The sequence below is a fragment of the Globicephala melas genome, chromosome 19 (genome assembly GCF_963455315.2).
Source record: "Globicephala melas chromosome 19, mGloMel1.2, whole genome shotgun sequence".
Taxonomy (NCBI): Eukaryota; Metazoa; Chordata; class Mammalia; order Artiodactyla; family Delphinidae; genus Globicephala; species Globicephala melas.
Window position 1 is genome coordinate 3,884,854 of NC_083332.1, and position 19,713 is coordinate 3,904,566.

A 19,713-nucleotide genomic window follows, 5' to 3' on the forward strand; every position below is an offset into this window, starting at 1 on the left:
ATGACTCCCAGCCTCACGGCCCTGCTCTGCCTCGGTGAGATGGAGGAGGGGGAGGGGAAGCCCCAGCCAGGGACGGACCCCTCCCCACAGCCAGGCTGCTCTGTCAGGAGACCCCAGGACTCAGGAGGCTCACGGGTAGGAGAGGCGCTGCTCAGGATTCAGGGCGAACCTCTCACAGGGGTCTCTCTTCCAGGGCTGAGTGTGGGCCCGAGGACCCAGGTGCAGGCAGGTGAGTCTGTCCCCAGGTGTCCCACCTCCCTACTGATCATGGGGACAAGGGGCCACCCCAGGCAATGGGGTGGGGAACAGCAGTTCTTGGCTGAAGGTGGGGGAGTCTGGGAGGTTGGGGGCTGAGAGCTGGGGACCTGGGGGTGAGGATATCTTGTGACGCAGCCTCTGATGTCCTTCCAGGCACCCTCCCCAAACCCACCATCTGGGCTGAGCCCGGCTCTGTGATCCCCTTGGGGAGCCCCGTGACCATCTGGTGTCAGGGGACCCGGGGGCCCTGGGTGTTCCGTTTGGATAAAGAGGGAAGCTCACCTCCCTGGTACAGACAGCCCTCACTGGAGCCCGGGGACAAGGGCAAGTTCTCCATCCCACACATGACACAGGCCTACGCAGGGAGATATCACTGTTACTACCTCAGCCCCACTGTTGGTCAGAGCGCAGTGACCCCCTGGAGCTGGTGGTGACAGGTGAGAGGACACTCGGGGGTCCCAGCATCGGGCTCTGCCCTCAGGAAGGGGGTCTGCTCTCAGGGGTGTGTCCCTCTCACAGCCCAGCCCTGGAGGAGGAAAGGGGGGTGTGAGCCCCATTTCACAAGCTCCCTCCTTCTCTCCTAGGGGCCCACAGGAAACCCACCCTCTCAGCCCTGCCGAGCCCTGTGGTGACCACGGGAGGGAACGTGACCCTCCAGTGTCGCTCTTGGCAGCGACTGGACAGGTTCATTCTGACTAAGGAAGGAGAACCCAAGTCCTCCTGGACCCTGGATGCACAGCGAGGCCCCCATGGGCAGACCCAGGCCCTGCTCCCCGTGGGTCGCGTGACCCCCAGCCACAGGTGGACGTTCAGATGCCACGGCTTTTACAGGGACACCCCCCAGGTGTGGTCGGCCCCCAGTGACCCCCTGGAGCTCCTGGTCTCAGGTGAGGAGGTCCCACCCTGGCCTCACGTACTTCTTGAGGCACGAGACAGATTATTAGATGCTTTTCTCCCAGGATTGTCCCAGATGAGAGGGTGGGGTGAGGGGGGAGCAGGGCGCACAGTACAGAGACACAGAGTGTGAGCGACAGTGAGGCCTGGGGACCAGGATAGGAGAAGGGGCTTCATGGGAGGAACCAGCCCCTACAGCCCAGGGCTGGTCTTCCCCCAGGTGTGTCTGGGAAGCCCTCCCTCCTGACCCTGCAGGGCCTTGTCGTGGCCTCTGGACAGAGCCTGACCCTCCAGTGTCGTTCTGAAGTCGGCTATGACAGATTCGCTCTGTCCCAGGAGGGGAGACAGGCCCTCCCCCAGCGCCCTGGCCGGCAGCCCCAGGCTGGGCTCTCTCAGGCCGACTTCCCCCTGGGTCGGGTGACCAACACCCACGCGGGCCGGTACAGATGCTACGGTGGACACAACCTCTCCTCCGAGTGGTCGGCCCCCAGTGACCCCCTGGACATCCTGGTGGCAGGTGAGGAGCCAGCGGGTCAGTCAGGGACCCAGACTCTGCACAGGCCCTGCCGGGGGAGCCCCCGCTGGTGATGCTGCGACCAGTCGTGAGGGGTCCCCAGGGAGGGAGGGAGGGAGGGAGACAGAGAGAGACGGGGGTGGGCAGGGAGAGGGAGCGACTCGGAGAAAACAGAGACAGACAGAGATGAGGGGCCTCAGGGAGGTGAGGGACGCTGACCCTGTCCTCTCTGACTCAGTCAGCTCAGGGCTCTGTCCTGAGCACTCTGGGCTGGGGTTGAGTGAGGGGACTGTGAGGGAGGGTCACCCACATGGGGATCTGCCCCTCAGAGGCCCTCCCATCCCCTCCCACACCTTCTCACCTCACCTCGAATCTGGAACCTGACGACTGTAGAGGAGACCACAGGGCAGGTGTAAGGGAAAGGTTTCATAAGGTGGGGACTCCAGGGTCAGCCCCACTCGCTTCCTGTCCTCATTCCCAGGACCCGCTGTGGGCCCCAGCCCCCCACCGACAGGCCCCAGTTCAACAACTAGGGAGTCACTGAGGCCTCTCTGCAGAGGGAGCACAGGCCACCCCAAGGCAGTTTCAGAGTCTCTGGGAGGATCTAATGCCCTCAGATCCTCAAGGACAGGCTGGGGGTCAAGCAGAGATGCCAGGAGGACCCCAGGGCTCCAGGGGCTCTGAGGCTGGTGGATGAAGGGTGGGGGTCACGGAGAGGGAATGACCCCTTGGGGCCCATCCTGGGGGAGGAGCAGTGGGCTGACGTGGGGAGAAGCAGCCCCCAACCCTAACCTCCTGTCCTGACCCCCAGGAGGCTCTGAAGTTGGGGCCCTTCCCCCCACGGAGCCAGGCCCGCAGACGGGTGAGTGAGGGTCTGTGGGACATGGTGTTGGGTCCAGGGGGGCAGGGCTCAGTTATGGCCTTAGTTCACGCACCTCTGGAGACAATGACTTGAACCCCCTTCCCCTGCCTGGGCCTCAGTTTCTCCAAGTGTAAAGGCAGAGAATCGTGGCCCGGAGCTTAGATTTTCTTCAGTTCTGACTTCTGGCTCTGACCCCCCAGGAGAGGAGGCCTCACAGGGAGGTCCCTGAGGATGTGACTGTATGGGGGCCTGTCCCCAGTGCCGCAGTGGTGGTGGCATTGTACGGGGAGGGGGAGGGGAGGCAGGACAATGGCCCAGGGCGCCCGGACCCTCGCCCTTCATCTCAGGGAGCCCAGCTTGAGTGGAAAGAGCAAGGGCTGTAGTCAGACTCCAGGTTCAGACCCAGCTCTGCGCTCCTGCTGTGGGCCCTGGGCAGGTGCTTTCTTTCCTCTGAGTCTCAGGTTCGTGGTCTGTAAGCTCCCTGGTCCCACCATGCTCACAGGCCTGCTGTGAGGTCAGATGAAATGACGGGTGGGCTTCACAGAGCTCAGGAGGGCAGAGCCCCCAGCCCAGCCCAGACCTTCCCAGGGGCATCAGGACCCTGCAGGGTGGGGTAGGGATCCTGGGGAGAGACACAGAGTCCACCCCATGTAGCCCTGCAGACCCCCCTACACATGAGCAGCCCGCAGAGCACAAATCTGGTGTCTGCTGGGGGGCAGTTCAGGAGAGCTCAGGGAGCTCACAGCTCTGGGTTCTAATCCCAGCTCTGCCACCTCCAGACTGGGTCACTGGGGTTGGTGAATTCCCTCTGTGCCTCAGTTTCCTCATCTGTAAAATGGGTGGGGTGGGTTAGAGGAGATGAATGCACAGACCCCAGCACGAGCCTGCACACAGTAGGTGCTCAATTAAATGGCATCTTGGGCTCATGCATGACGTCACTGGTGCCCCAGGTCTCAAATGGTACCTGAACGTCCTGATTGGGGTCTCAGTGGCCTTCGTCCTGCTGCCCCTCATCCTCCTCGTCCGACACTGGGGTCAGAGCAGACGCAGGAAGTCGGGTGAGTAGGGAACGGGGTGACCGAGACCCCTGGAGGTGGTGGGCTTAGGGCACCAGCCGAAGGGAAACCTAAGAGATGGGCAAGGTCAGCTTAGAAAAAGATTGTCCAGAGTCTGAAACTCAAAAATCTAGAAAGAAAACACGTACTGTCAGCTGACATGTATAATTTAAGGTATTTTCCTCCTTTTCAATCTCATGAAGTGTTGAAACATGTACGCAAGTATGAGTTCAGGTCTCCTTTCCTCCTGAATCCCGTGTGAGGGGCGGGGGTCATAAGTGTCCCAGGGCCTCTGTTATCTGCCCCAGCCCAGGGCGAGGCTGATTTCAACCGTCCCGCAGGGGCTGCAGACCCAGAGCCCAAGGACACAGGCCTGCAGAGCAGGTAACTCCCGCCCCGAAGACCCCCAGGCCCGCCCCGCCCGCAGCTCCCCCTCATTCTCCCCCTAACACGCCCGTCTCCCCCCCAGCTCCTGCCCAGCCGCCGCCGCCCAGGACCAGGCCCTCTGTGAGCAGAAGAGGACGGGGTGGGGGACACAGGGTTCTGGAGGCACCTGTGTGGGGGAGGGGAAGGCTGGGAAGGGGTGGGCTCAGGGGGTGCGGACTGAAACCCCACACTTCCCCTCACCCCTGGGTCTCAGTGGCCCCTTCTGGATGCACTGCGGGGGCTCCAGCCCTGAGGGGTCTCAGGGGATCCCACCAAGCGATACACACCCTGTTCCGCCCCAGCAGATGCTGCCGTGAAGGACACACAGCCTGAGGACGGGGTGCAGCTGGACCATCCGGTGAGACCCCTGCTCCTGTCCAGGCCACCAGAGACCTTCTTGTTGCCAAACTCAGTCCAATGGACACGTCTCTGTCCTCACATCCCAGCTCCAGCAGCGTCCCACACTGACCTCCCCTTCCGGGCTTCCTGGGTCGTCCTGCTGTAACTCCACCCCTCCTGCTTCCTTGTGACCTCATGGCCCCTCCTTCGGGGTCCCCTTTCCTGGCTCCCCGTCCTCTGTCTGACCTTCTGGCGTTGCAGAGAAGCCCCACGTCTCAAGAGGATTTGTGAATAAGTGAATCACCTGAAAGTCCCCAGGCCCCTCTTCCTTCATTCACCCAAAAGTGGTGCACAAGGAGAGCACATCCCCCCGGCTCCCTGTAGGTGCTGCAGGTGCAGCAGGGAGCTCACCTGGTGGGTGAGAAGACTATATGTAAAGAAGCAGGTAGCGTCCTAGAATGCAAGGTCCCAATAAGGAAAGTAAAGCAAGAGAAGATGACAGAGTGCATAGGGGGAGGGGGGCAGCAAGTGCAAAGGTCCTGAGGCAGGGACGTGCTTTTGCAGGAAGATGGCCGTGCGGCTGGAGCCAAATGTGCAAGGGAGATAACGTGTTAATACTGAAATCAGAACCGTAGAAAGAATCCAGAGGCTCCGAGGTGTTAGGAGGTCCCCGGAGTTTCCATCAGGAAAGTGACCTGACCTAAGGTTTTAAAGCATCACTCTGCCAACACAGTGGAAAGCTGACGGAAGGAGATCACAGTGGATCCAGGAAGTCCCCTTTCTGTCCTACTCTCTCCCTCCAGCAGAACAGGCAGGATGCAGACCCCCAGGAGGGGACGTACGCCCAGGTGAACCACTCAAGATCAAGACTAAGGCGGGGGGTGGCCACCTCTCCTTCCTCCCTGTCGGGGAGATTGCTGGACACGGAAGACAGACAAGCGGAAGAGGACGGGCAGAGGGACGGTCAGGTGGGTCCCATCCTGTCTGGGCCCCCAGCCTTCCCCCATCCCAACCACACACCCTCCCTCCCTCTCCCCCACCGCAGGCCGCCGCATCTGAAGCCCCCCAGGATGTGACCTATGCCCAGCTGAACCACTCGACCTTCACACGGGAGACTGCAACCCCTGCCCCCCAGTCAGGGGAGCCCCCAGAAGAGCCCAGCGTGTATGCTGCTCTCGCCGTCCGCTAGCCCAGGAAGGACCTAGACCCCACGCTCCAGGGAGGAAGACTGTATGGACCCCGGAAGGCACAGGAGCTGCCTGCCCGCAGTGGACACCGCCTAACGACCAACAGACAGCCTGGACTCCGAATACAGACCACCAGGAGCCCCTGGGGCCCTTTGGCAGTCACCTGATTCTACCCTCAAAGATAACTAATATCCTTACGTTTTAGAAAAAAAGCAACAGACTGCTCAATTACCAATGATTTTGAAAAAGAATAGCAAATGATTCCAAATGAAGGTAGAAGCAGCGAAATAACAATGACAAGAGTAGCTACTAATGAGGACAAAGAAAAAGTAGAGAAAAATCAATTAAGCCTAAAACTTCAATCCTGAAAACATTAATCACACGTATATACCCTAGGCACAATGACCAAGGGAAAAACAGAGAAGGCATGCTTTACCATTATCACGACACTACGGCAGATCCTACAGACTTTATATAAATGAAGAATTTTATGAACAATTTATGCCATTATATTAGAAAATGTAGATGCAATGGACAAAAATTCTCTAAAATATAATTTACCAAAATGATGAACATTAGGATAAATAGGAAATCTGGATTGTTGTATATATTAAATATGTGGAGTCTGTGATTTAACATTTTCCCAAAACGTGAACTCTGAGTCCGGAAGGCTTCACTGGTGAATGCTTCTGAACACGTATGCACTTATCAAATACACACACACACACACCCCCCAAACTTACACAAGCTTCTGCAGAGAAGAGGGAAGGAAAGGATACTCCCTGCAACACCTTTTGTCGGGCCAGAAAAAAATTGAGACCAAAACCCGACAAAGAAACTACAAAATGGGAAAATCACAGGAAGCTCTGTCTTTCTGTCTTTTGTTTTCCTAAACAAAATATTCACAAACGAGATTCACTGCTATGTAAAATGAGTAATATATCATGAACTTGCAGGTATTTTGTTTTAAGGAATGCATGGGTGGTTTCATCCTCAGAAATCAATCAATACAATTCAAACACTAAAAGAAGAAATTTTAAAAATCATCATATCAACAGATGCAAAGCTTTTGATAAAATACATCACCAATTTATAATGAAAAAAACTCAGGAATAAAAGGGAATTTCCTATTATTTGTAAAAGCATCTTTTAAAATCTACAATAGAAATCATTTTTAAAGGTAAAAACGTACAATCCTTCTGCCTGCAATTGCGAGTGAGCCAGGAACGTTCACTATTACCCTTCTATTCGGCAGGCCTGGAAGAACCAACCAATTAAATAAAGAAACAAAAAGTGATAGGCACTGAGGGATGGAATAAAACTGTATTGCTCAAGATTACAAAATTGTGTGAGTGGAAAATCCAAAATAGAATAAGGACCCATTATTCGAATTTGAAAAGAATTTATCTAACGTCACTGGGTACATCATCACAATATATAAAAGTCAGTTGCATTTCAGACTTCCAGTTTTGGAGCAGGAGAAAATAGAAGTATGTCTCCCTGACCCCCCACAAAGCACAGTAAGACTCCTGGACTTTACATACACAACAAACATAAGAATACAGGCATACCTCCATTTATTGTACTCCCCAGATATTGCAGGGATGTTTTTGTTTTTACAGATTGAAGGTTTGTGGCATCCCACATCAAGCAAGCCCATCAGTGCCCTTTTCCCAACAGCGTTATTATTATTATTATTATTATTTTATTGATTTTTGGCTGTGGTGGGTCTTCCTTGCTGCGCGTGGGGCTTTCTCTAGTTGTGGCGAGCGGGGCTACTCTTTGTTGCTGTGCGCTGGCTTCTTGTTGCAGTGGCTTCTCTTGTTGGGGAACATGAGCTTTAGGTGCACGGGCTTCAGTAGTTGCAGCACATGGGCTCAGTAGTTGCGGTGCGCCGGCTCTAGAGCGCAGGCTCAGTAGTTGTGCACGGGCTTAGTCGCTCCGCGGAATGTGGGATCTTCCCAGACCAGGAATCAACCCATGTCCCCTGCATTGGCAGGTGGATTCTTAACCACTGTGCCACAAGGGAAGTCCCCAACAGCATTATTTTTTAATGTATGTACATTGTGTTTTTAGACCAATGCTGTTATACACTTAACAGACTACAGTATAGTGTAAACATAACTTTTATATGCAGTAGGAAAACAAAAAACTGTGGGACTCGCTTTAATGTGATATTTACTTTATTGCTGTGGTCTGGAACTGAACCTGCAATATCTCCAAGGTCTGCCTGTACTCTGAAGGGTAGAGAGAAGGCAGCAGACACACTAAGACTGCTAAGACCCCCAGTAATGACACAGTGGGTGTCAAAGGAGACCGAGTAGGGTACCTGGACTGCCCATCCACCTGGCAGTAATGAGTCAGTGCCCCAGCCATGTGTAAGAAAAGTCTTTCTATAACAAAGATTTACATAAGACCCAGACTCTCAAAACATAATATCCAAAATGACCAGGTCTAATTTGAAAAATCATTCGCCATAACAGGAACCAGGAAAATCTCGTCTTGAGTGAGAAAAAACCATCCTTAACAGCTGCTGACACTGAGATGACACAGATTTTGGAATTTTCTGACAAGGCTTTTAAAACAGCCATAATAACAATGCTTTGAGGAGCAATTACACACATGCTTAAAATAAATCTAAAAAACTAGAAAGGCTCAGTAAAAAAAGAGAAGACATAAAGAACGCAACGGAGGACTTCCCTGGTGGCGCAGTGGTTAAAAATCTGCCTGCCAAGGCAGGGGACATGGGTTTGAGCCCTGGTCCAGGAAGATCCCACATGCCTTAGAGCAACTAAGCCCCTGAGCCACAACTACTGACCCTGCACTCTAGAGCCCGCAAGCCACAACTACTGAAGCCTGCGTGCCTAGAGCCCGTGATACGCAACAAGAGAAGCCACTGCAATGAGAAGCCCGCGGACCGCAACGAACAGTAGCCCCCCGCTCGCCACAACCAGAGAAAGCCCGCGGGCAGCAACGAAGACCCAACGCAGCCAAAAATAAAACAAATAAATTTTAAAAAATGAATGCAATGGATATTTCAGATCTGAAAGATACAATAATTAAAATAAAAGGCTCCATGGATGGACGGACCCAACAAAAGAATGGAGGCAACAGAGGAAATGATGTAAAGATACGAGGATAAAAATTAGTCTGAACACCAGTGAGCACATATTCTGGAAAAGCATGAGAACGGACTCTCGATGACCTCACATCCCTGGGATCTGAATCCTAAAACCAGAGGAGAAAGAGGATAAGACTGGAAAACTATTCAAGAAATAATGGCTGAAATTTCCCCAAACTTTGCAGAAGCCATGAGTCTATGCATAGATGAAACTCAGTGAACCCCAAACAGGATGAGCCCCAAGAAATCCAATGCAAGACGCATCACAATCCAGAAAAAGAGGAAGAAGTTCCTTGCATGCAGTGGGACAGAAATGCCTCCTCACTGTGGACGGAACCCACCACTCACGTGACCTTGGACTTATCAGAAGGTAGTGGCACAACAGTTTCAAGGGCTGAAAGAAAAGAACTGTCGATCCCCAATGCTATGCATTGTGAAACTATCCTTCAGGAATGAAGGGGACATAAAGACAATCTCAGGTGAAGGAAAACTGAGAAGATTTATCACAAGCAGACCTACCCTTCACAGTACGGCCAAACTAACCCTAGGATGTACCCAAAAGCAGATTTTTTTTTAAGCCTTGAAAAGAACCACAAAGCTGAACCACAAAGTCATTTAATCAACTTCCAAAACATAGTTACAGTCTTTAAAGAAAGGAAGCAGACTCTGTATACTTAACAATATAACTTTCCAGGGAATTCCCTGGAGGTTCAGTGGTTAGGACTCTGCGCTTTCACTGCCCAGGGTGCAGGTTCAAGCCCTGGTCGGGGATGTAAAATCCTGCTAGCTGCCTGGCATGAACAGAAAAACAAAACACAATATAACTTTCGTATAACCCAGTGTATGGTAAATCAAAAACAACCCTGCGGTCAGGTGGAATAGCAGAGGTTAGTGCCTCCCTCAAAGACATAAGGGAGGGAGTGGTGGTGGCCCATCGCACCCCTGCTTAATACACCAGCCTGGCCCCTGCAAACACTGAGCGGATCAAGGGTGGTTGGTGGTGGAGGGCCTCAGACTTCACCCAGCGCTAAGTCCTGTCACAGCGGCTGTGAGGGATGCATATTTTTCCTAGAACAGAATCAGGCAGCCTTTGGTCATTTCTATGCAGCTGTGGATCTGGTAACTAAGAAGCAGTTCTTCACCTAGGATGGACTGCAGTACACGTTCATACTTTGTCCAGAGAGAAATTAACTCTCCCTCTTTCACAGCACAGTCCAAAGGGACCCTTGGCATCGTGACATTGGGCAGAACATCCCATTTGTCCACAACGTTGATGACATCTTGCTAATTGGACCTGATGGTTAGAGGGTGGAGAGTACTCTGGTATGTATTCCATATGGTGGGACATAAGGAAGGAAGGAAGGAAAAGAAAGAAAGAAAGGGAAATTCAAAGACTCAGAGCCTGCCAAAGCAGTGACCTTTATAGAGGGCCTATTCTCTGAGGGCTGCCAAGACACACCCTGTGTAGTAAATCACGTGCCATTGCACCTCGCAACACCTAACACTGAGAAAGAGGCACAATTCTGGGTATGCATTCTCGGCTTGTGGAAGCAGCATATATCATCCTCGAGAAAACAAGCGACTTCTCACGTTACTGAGAAGCTTGCAAGTCTGAGTGGAGCCCCCAGGAAGGTGGGGCTCTGCAGTAGCTTCAGGCTGCAGTACCAGGACCCCGGGTATCCAGGTGTACCGGAGGCTGTGTGAATTCTCTGCTGAGCCCCAGTGGCAGAGGTGAGGTTTAGCCCTATGGGTTCATGTCACCACATCCACCACCTGCAACAGAGAGCTAGACGCCACTTAAAAAACTGCTCCTAAGGACTTCCCTGCTGGCGCAGTGGTTAAGAATCTGCCTGCCAATGCAGGGGACACAGGTTCGAGCCCTGATCCCAGAAGATCCTACATGCCATGGACCAACTACGCCCGTGTGCCACAACTACTGAGCCTGAGCTCTAGAGCCCACAAGCCACAACTACTGAAGCCCGTGCGCCACAACTACTGAAGCCTGTGCGCCTAGAGCCCGTGCTCTGCAACAAGAGAAGCCACCGAAATGAGAAGCCCGTGCACCACAACAAAGAGTAGACCCCGCTCGCTGCAACTAGAGAAAGCCTGGACGCAGCAACAAAGACCCAACACAGCCAAAAATAAAATTAATTAAAACAGAAACTGCTCCTGGCAGGCTCCTGGTTCCCAACAGACACTGACTGACTGACAAAGAGACATCAAGTGTCTGTGCAGCTGAAACTTCCCGTGATGAGCCAGGTGTTGTCATTCCCACCAAGTCATTGGGTTGCAACCCACTGTTGGATGAGTGGTAAACCTGGGGCCAGGAAGAGGCCCGCAGAACAAGGTTAAGTCCCACAAAGGCAGGGGTTAGAGGCACAGGATACCTCCACGGCTACCTGTCACAGTGACACCCCTCCCTCAGCTGTCCTCTGCAGCTTTACGGCCTGGGTCACGTCTGGGCAGCGTCAGGTTTGGGGGTGGTGTTGCTCTAAGCCCTGTACCTGAAAGATACTGAGGGAAAATGCTTTCACAGGGCAGACATCTGGGTGATGAACAGGATACCTTTTGTGTGTGTGGAAAGAGAACAGGGTAGAGGGAGAGATGTACACAGACCCGGGGACGGGAGCAACCGCCCTGCCTAGACAGTCAGGAGAACTGAGCGGGAGGGGACAAGGATACCCAGGAAGGAGGAATGGGTACAGGAGTGGGCACGAGGCACGTGGTCTTTCAATGAGGTATTAACGTCCCCCCAGAGCCTCACGGCAGACAGGGTCCTTAACAGCCAAGGGGACAGGACGCCTGGTTCAGTGGATGTTTGCCAGCCTCTGCCTCCTTGCTTACACACTGGGCCTTTGAAGGATGGCCGAGGACAGAGATGGAGGCTAGTCATCAGCCTGGAAGCAGGGACTGACTGCCATTCACCGAGAGCGATCTAACTACAGATACTGCTGAATGTCCATTGTGTCAGCAGAGGAAAGGAACACTTGATCCTTAACGTTGTATCATTTCTTATGGAAGCAAATCAGACACGTGGTTGCAGGTTGACTTCATCCTGGTGGAATGGACACTGGTTGAGCCTGGCTAGTATGCACGTGTATGTATACTGAGACATGAAATGTACCCCCTTTGTGCTGTTTGATCAGCTTTGGCAAATGTAGAAATTCACGTAGCAACTGTCACCACAATCAACATATAAAACATTGCCATCACTCCTGAAATTCCATGGTGACCTTTTTAGTCAACCTACACCCTCCTCACTAGGAATTAGTTTTACAAGGTCTAGAATTTCATAAAAATGGAACTATAGAGTCTGTACTCTTCTGTATCTGCCCTCTTTTGTTCAGTATAATGTTTTGATTCATCAACTTTATTGGTATCTCATTTGAGTTTTCATTTCTCTAATTATTATAGATGTTAAGCAGTTTTTCATGTGCTAATTGGTCATTTATATATCTTTTTTTTTTTTTTTTTTTTTTTTGCAATACGCGGGCCTCTCACTGTTGTGGCCTCTCCCGCTGAGGAGCACAAGCTCCGGACGTGCAGGCTCAGTGGCCATGGCTCACGGGCCCAGCCGCTCCGCGACATGTGGGATCTTCCTGGACCGGGGCACGAACCCGTGTCCCCTGCATCGGCAGGCGGACTCTCAACCACTGCGCCACCATTTCTTCTTTTGAGAAATGTCTGTTTAAACTGTTTTGCTCAAGTGGGAAGGTTTTATTATTATTTATTTGTAAAAGTCCTTATTTATTCTACATACAAATCCTTTATCTCACGCACACACACACACTATATATATATATATATATATATATATATATACACATATATACACTGTATATATTTTCTTTTAGTCTTGGCTTGTTTCTTCCATTACCTAACATCTTTTTTTTTTATTTTCTGGCCGCACCATGTGGCATGCAGGATCTTAGTTCCCTGACCAAGGATGGAACCCTCGCCCCCTGCAGTGGAAGCGCAGAGTCGTAACCACTGGACCATCAGGGAAGTTCCCTAACACAGTCTTCTGAAGAACAAAAGTTTTTAATTCTATGAAGTCCAATAAATCTTTTGTTTTTGTTGTTTTCTGTGCTTTTTGTACCTTTCTTAAGAAATCTTTGTTTGGGACTTCCCTGCTGGTCCAGTGGTTAAGACTCAGCCTTCCAATGCAGGGGGTGCGGGTTCGATCCCTGGTTGGGAGCTATGATCCCACATGCCTCGCGGCCAAAAAACCAAAACATAAAACAGAAGCAATATTGTAACAAATTCAATAAAGTCTTTAAAAAAAATCTTTGTCTAATCCAAGGTTGTGGAGATTTTCTTTAATGTCCCCTTTTAGATACTTTATGGTTTTGCTATTGCAATTAGATCTATGATCCATTTCATGTGAATTACTGTGTATGGTGTGAGGTAAAGGTGAAGCTTCATTTTTTCCAAATAAATACCCAGTTCTTCCAGAAACATTTGTTAAGAAGATTATCTTTTCCTCAAGGAAGTACTCTGTTCCTTCGTTAAAAATCAATTGATCATATATGTGTGTTTACTCCTGGGATCTCTGTTGTTTATTTTTTCCACCTATCCTTATGCAAATTCCACACCGTCCACTACATTTGTTCCTTCCATATTAAGTCTTGGAATAAGACGTCCAATATTATTCCTTTTCTAAATTCTTGAGCTGTTATTGCTCTTACATATTTCTATTTTAGTATCAGCTTGTCAATTGCTACAAAAGCTAGTTCAGATTTTGACTGGTGTTTCATTGAAAACATATCAATTTAGAGAGAGCTGATATCTTAAAATATTGAGTCTTTCAATCAATAAATGCGGTATATCTTTCTTTGTTGTTCTTTAATTTCTCTTACCGACGTATTATAGTTCTTAGTCTTCAGATCTTACACATAAATACTTATGTTTATTCCTACATGTTCATGGTTTTCGGTGCTATAGTAAAGAGTATTGTGTTTTAATTGTGCTTTCCAGTTGTCCTTTGTTAATTTGTAGAATGAAATCAATTGGTTTTTGAATATTGATCTTTTATCTTGAGACCTTGCTCCTTCACCTACCAGTTGTAGAAGCTCTTTTGTAGATTCCTTAGGAACTCCTCCATACAGGATCATGTAGATTGGGAATAAAGACAGTTTTATTCCTTCCATTTCAATCTGTAAGCTTCTTTTCCCTCTCACTTGTCTTACTGCACTGCCCAATTCTGAAGAGAAGGCATGAGAGCGTCACTGTCTGCTTCCCAACCACAGAGGGAAAGCATTTGGCATGACATTAGGTAAATGTAGACCCCAGACGCTCTTCATCCGATTAAGGAGGTTCCCTTCTATTCCTATACAGCTGGGCATTTAATTAATTTTATCAAATCATTCTGTGCATGTACTTATATAATGATGTGGGTTTTCTTTGTTAGTCTATTAACATGATGGATTAACCTTACTGGTTTTCAAATATTGAACCAGCCTGGCATCTGAGGATAAATCACACTTGGTTATGACATGTTATCCTTTCCAGCTATGGTTGGCTTTCATATACCAATATGTTGGGGAGAAATTTTCTATGTTCTTGAGGGATATTGGTCTGCAGCTCTCTTTCCTTGTACTGTCTTTGCCTAATTTGAGTTTGGAGTAATGCTTACCTCATAAAATTGCTGCAAAGTGTTTCTTTACTTCTATTTCCTGGAAGAGATTGTGTAAAACTGCATTATTTCTTCCCTAAATGTTTAGTAGTACATGCCAGTGAGGCCACGCTGGCCAAGAGTGCTCTTTGTTTGAGAGTTGTTTTAACTACAAATTCAATTTCTTTAATATTTTTAAAGAATATTCAGATTATTTCTCCTTAAGTGAGTTTTGGTAGTCTATGTCTCTCACGAGTTGTCAAAATTATGGGCACAGAATTGTAATATTTTCTTATTACCTACTAATATCAGTGGGGTTTGTAGTGATACCCTGTCATTCATTCCAAATATTGGCAGGTTGTGTCTTCCCTCTTTCTTCCATGATTTCTCTGACTAGTGGTTTGTCCATTTTATTGGTCTTTTTAAAGAATCGGCTTTCGCTTTCATTTATTTCTGTTATTGTTTTTCTGTTTTCAGTTTCATGTAGTCCTGTCCTTTAATATTTATTACGTTTACTTTGAGGTAAGCTTGCTCTTCTTTTTCTTGTGTCTTAAAATGAAAACTTAGCTTAGTGATTACAAACCATTCTTTCTTTCTTTCTCTCTTTTTTTGGCCTTGCCACAAGGCATGTGGGATCTTCGTTCCCCAACCAGGGATAGAACCCGTGCCCCCTGCACTGGAAGCGCAGAGTCTTAACCACTGGACCACCAGGGAAGTCCCAAAAACCATTCTTTTTTAAAATATGAGCACTTGTGGTCTTACTTTCTTTCTAAACACTGCTTTAGCTGCATCTCACAAGGTTAGTGTATTTTCATTTTCATCCAGTTCAAAATATTTTCCAATTTTCCTTGAGTTCCTCACCATGGATGATTTAGAAGTGTGTTGCTTAATTTCCAAATAGCTGAAGATTTTCCAGATAGCTTTCTAATAATAGATTTTAACTTAAATTCCATTAGGGTCAGAAAGGAAGTGATGTATGATAGTAATTCTTTTAAATCTGTTAAGCTTTCTTTAACAGCCGAGGATGAAGACTACCTTGGCCAGTATCCCATGCACACTTGGAAAAGGTGTACTTTGCTATTGGCTGGGTGTGCTCTGTGCGCCAGTTAGGTCAAGCTGGTTGATAGTATAGTCAAGGTTTTCTACATCCTTGCTGATTGGCCACCTGTGTGCTCTATCACTCACCAAGAGAGGAGCCTCAAAGTCCCTGGCTATAACTGTTGGCCTATCTACTTGTCCTTTCATTTCTGTCCGTCTTTGCTTTATACACCTTGGAGCTCTGTGGTTTTGTGCGCACACATGTGGGATTACTATGTCTTCTTGATGAACTGACCTTTTTATCTTTACCCCTGATAATTTTCTTGCTCTAAGGCCTCTGATACATTTTATTGTACTGTCTTGTGCAGCACAGCCACCAAGGAAGGTAATGTCACTTCCTTGCTGTCCCAAAGATATCCAAGCCCTAATCCCTGCAACCTGTGAATATGTTACCTTACATAGCAAAAAGGGGCTTTGCAGAGGCGACTAAATTCAGAATTTTGAGATGGGACATTATCCTAGGTAATCTGGGTGAGCCCAGTGTATTCACAAGGCTTCTTGTAAGAGGGAGACAAAAGGATCAGAATCAGGGGTAGGACATGTGATAACAGGGGTTGGGGTGATGGAAGGAAGGGGCCACAAGGCAGGTGCTGCATGCAGGCAGCCCCTTGTAGCTGAAAAAGGCAAGGAAACAGATTCTCACCACAAAGCCACTAAGAGCAAGCAGCCCTGCTGACACCTCGACTTCAGCCCACTGAGACTGACTTTGTATCTGTGACCTCCAGAACAGTAAGACAACACATTTGTGTTGCTTAAAGCCACTAAGTTTGTGGTAATTTGTTACAACACCAATAGGAGACTAATGCAGCCACGTAAGCTTTCTTTTGATGAATGTTTGCATAATACCTTCTTTCATCCTATTAACCTATTTATACCACTTTTAACCTATTCATACCACTGTATTAAGTGAACCTCTTGAGGACTGCATATACTTGGGTCTTACTTGCTGTTAATCCAGTCTTACAATCTCTGCCATTTAATTGTGCTTTCACCATTTATATTTAATGTAATTACTGACAAGGTTATATTTACATTTTCCCTTTTATTGTTTGTCTTCTCTTTATCCCCTCTATTGTTTGCTCTTCAAGTTTCCCTTCCCTTCCTTCTGTTTGCTTTCTGGAGTATATTTTTAGTATTCCATTATATCTATTGATATTCCAACTGAAAATCTTCACGTTGTTTTTTTAGTGGCCGTTGCAGGCATTATAATACACACACCTAATTCCACAGGGTTAATATTTTAACTCTTCAGAAGAAACATAGGGGCCTTCCCTGGTGGTCCAGTGGCTAAGACTCCACGCTCCCAATGCAGGGGGCCCAGATTCGATCCCTGGTCAGGGAACTAGATCCCATATGCTGCAATTAAGAGTTCGCATGCCACTAAGAGTTTGCATGCCACAACTAAAGATCCCGCATGCCTCAATGAAGATCCCGTGTGCCGCAACTAAGACCCGGAGCACCCAAATAAATAATTTTTTTTTTTTTTTTTTTTTAAAGAGAAACACAGAAACCTTATCACCATACAGGTCCTTTCACCCTCATTCCCCATCATGTTGTAGCTGTTATATGTATTCATCTATATATATTAAAAGCTCAACCAGACATTGTTATTTTTGCTTTCAACAGCCATACGTATTTTAAAGAACTTAAGAGGAAACGAGAAAAATATGCTGTTACATTTACTTAGATATTTACCACCTTTTGCTCTTCCTTTATTGTTGAATTTCCAAGTTTCCCTCTAGAACTATTTCCTTTCTGCCTGAAGAACTTACCTTATCACTTTTTTTAGAGCAGTTCTGCAGGCAACACATTCTCTCAGTGTTCCTTCCTCTAAGAATGACTATTTTCCTTTCATTCCTGAAGAATATATCCAGAAGAAGTCCAGGTTAGCTCTTCTTGTTTTTCAGAACTATAAATCTGACCATAGTGGTCTCTGATGTGAAATCTGTAATCGTTCAAATCCTTTTTGCTCTGTATGGAACCTGGCACTTTTCTCTGGATGCTTTCAAATTTTTTCCCATTGGTTTGATTATGATTGTGATGTGTAGACATCGTTTTTATTTTATTTTATTTTACTTTTTTATTGATGTACAGTTGATATATAATATTATATGTTACAAGTATACAATATAGTGATATACAATTTCTTTTTTTGTCAATCCCAAACTCCCTGACTATCCTTCCCCACCACCCTTACCCCTGGTAACCATAAGTTTATTCTCTGAGTCTGTTTCTATTTTGTAAATAAGCTCGTTTGTATCATCTTTTTAAGATTCCACATTCCACATTTCTTGCATTTTCGTCATTCCTTTTCCGAGATCCTGGATCATCTTCACTATCATTATTCTGAATTCTTTTTCTGGAAGGTTGCCTATCTCCAATTCACTTAGCTGGTTTTCTGGGGTTTTATCTTGTTCCTTCATCTGGGACATAATCCTCTGCCTTTTCATTTTTTCTGTCTTTCTGTGATTGTTGTCTTTGTTCTGCAGCCTGCAGGATTGTAGTTCTTCTTGCTTCTGCTGTGTGCCCTCATGGGCATCATTTTAAAACCTTATCCAATTTTTCATTTGTGGAGCATCTTGGACATGTAAATGGATGACTTTCAACAAATCTGGGGACTTCCCTGGTTAAGAAGGACTTCCAGTGGTTAAGACTTCGTCTTCGCCAGGGGGTGCAGGTTCAACACCTGGTCAGGGAGCTAAGATCCCGCATGTCTCAGTGCCAAAAAATAAATAAGTAAATAAATAAATAAAGCAGAAGCAATATTATAACAAATTCAATAAAGACTTTTAAAAAGTGGTCCACATCAAAAAAAATCTGTAAAATCGTCAGTATTTAGCTCCTCAAAAAAATTTTTTTGTTCATTGATATCATTCTCCTTTTGCTGGCAGAGCAATGATATAAATGGCCTCACAGATCCTGGGTGTTGTTCATTTTAAAAAATCTTTGCTTCCAACCTATGCTCTTACCCCATGCCTGGAGAAAGAATTCACAGAATGAGATGAAGAGTTCTGCCCAGGGGAGGAAGGGGCACTGAGGAGGCAGAACTGACTCAGAGGTTTTGAAAAAGGGAGATGAAAAAAGATGGTGCTGAATTATAGGCACAAGGAAGTCAGTGAAGGGAAGTGTTTGGGGAAAAGAAAATCCAGTCCCAGGTCAGGAGGCAGGGCTGTGCTTCACTCTAAAGAACGTGATCAGTCTTCCAAGCATCTCCCCATGTGTCCCTCTCTCCTGGGGTCACCCCATTTATGACCACCCCATTGGCTCCTCCAGGCAACCAAGGCAGAGAGTGGGAGCGCTTTCAGTTCCCCAGTCTCCTGCACTTCACATCCAACCACCAAATCCACACACTGTGCTCCTTGAGCTCTTCTTAACAATGTCCCTGATCCATCGCAAGGCTCAGGACATCTTGTCTGTTTCATCACATCAGCCTCCTTCCCGGTCCTCCAATCCAGGCTCCACTCCTTACTCCAGCTCATTGCTCTCACCACCTCCAAAGGACTCTTCCTATAACCGCATCGGATCTGAACCTGCCCTGCTCAAAACCCTTCCAACAGTTTCCACCTTCAAAACAAAGTCAAGGCGCATCATCTGATATTCCAGGCTGTGAACGATCAGCCCCAGCAAACGCCGCTCTCCCTCCCGAGCCAAACTCATCACACATAACCATGTCTCCCCCAAACACACACATACACAGAGCTACTGAACAATTCTGCACCTCCTCAGACTGCCCCCTTGGCCAGTGTGAACGGAGCCATGTCCTTTCCAACCTGCCAGACCAAGAAGCCTTCCTTTTTCATTCCACTCAACTATAAATATATGTTGTTATAAGTTCGTGTAAGGTTTATAGGAGAAAACCACATAAATGACTTAAAATACTGATCACCACATCATCCAGGAGAGAGATTAATGTTGGAATTTTACTATTAATAGAGTTAATTATCAATACAGCCCTCCTGCGTTACATTTTCTATATGGGGGTAATCTTTTGATAATAGAAATCTGTTCAAACTCTCTGCTGCTTAAAATCTTCCAATTGCTTTAAAGATAAATCCAAAATACTTACATGGCGCTCAAGAGCCTGTGTGGCAAGGCCCCAGCCCTCGCCTAATTGCTCTCAGTTCTGAGAACAGCTCAAGATCTTTCTGGTCAAGGATGCCTCCACCACCACCACCACCCCTGAGCTAACTACTGCTCATCAATCCACCAGAAGGACACCTCACAACCAGGACCCAGGCTTCATGGCGTCTACCTGTTAATGAAACTCATTGCTCCCCGTTTTCTTTTTTCTTCCAACTTGTAACAGTCTCACAAGACTATAACTGAATTGTTTGCCATGTAAATA

General features: G+C 47.7%; 1 pseudogene; it reads left to right on the forward strand.

Moving 5' to 3' along the window:
• On the forward strand, positions 1–5,912 carry LOC115847752 (leukocyte immunoglobulin-like receptor subfamily B member 3; annotated as a pseudogene).
• The last annotated feature ends 13,801 nt before the right edge of the window (positions 5,913–19,713 follow it).